Genomic DNA, 362 nt, shown 5'->3' with positions numbered 1-362 from the left:
ATTGAACATAATACAGACTCTATCCGTAACCTTAGCCTTCATATTTACTCTGATTGTGACCTTGATGCTGTTGTTGACACTCATCCTGACACTCATATTGACTTTATATGGACGCTAAGGGAAACACTGACCATGCCAGTTATCCTGACTTTGCGTCCTTGGCAGATTTTCCTCTGCGGTAGGAAAATTAGGTGATTCTTGACTGACAGAGAAACATGAAAAAATAAATAGTAAGTCATACATCAGAGTTCAGATTAGTAAAGTTTTTGTATGAGTTTTTTTCATGCCACTGTGAGATTGTCACTAGGGGCCTTTGTTGATAGGAGACTTTTGAAAAAGAGAGAGAAAAAAGAAGTAACAGA

Source organism: Penaeus monodon, chromosome 29 (genome assembly GCF_015228065.2).
Source record: "Penaeus monodon isolate SGIC_2016 chromosome 29, NSTDA_Pmon_1, whole genome shotgun sequence".
Lineage (NCBI taxonomy): Eukaryota > Metazoa > Arthropoda > Malacostraca > Decapoda > Penaeidae > Penaeus > Penaeus monodon.
This window is presented reverse-complemented; position numbering follows the sequence as displayed.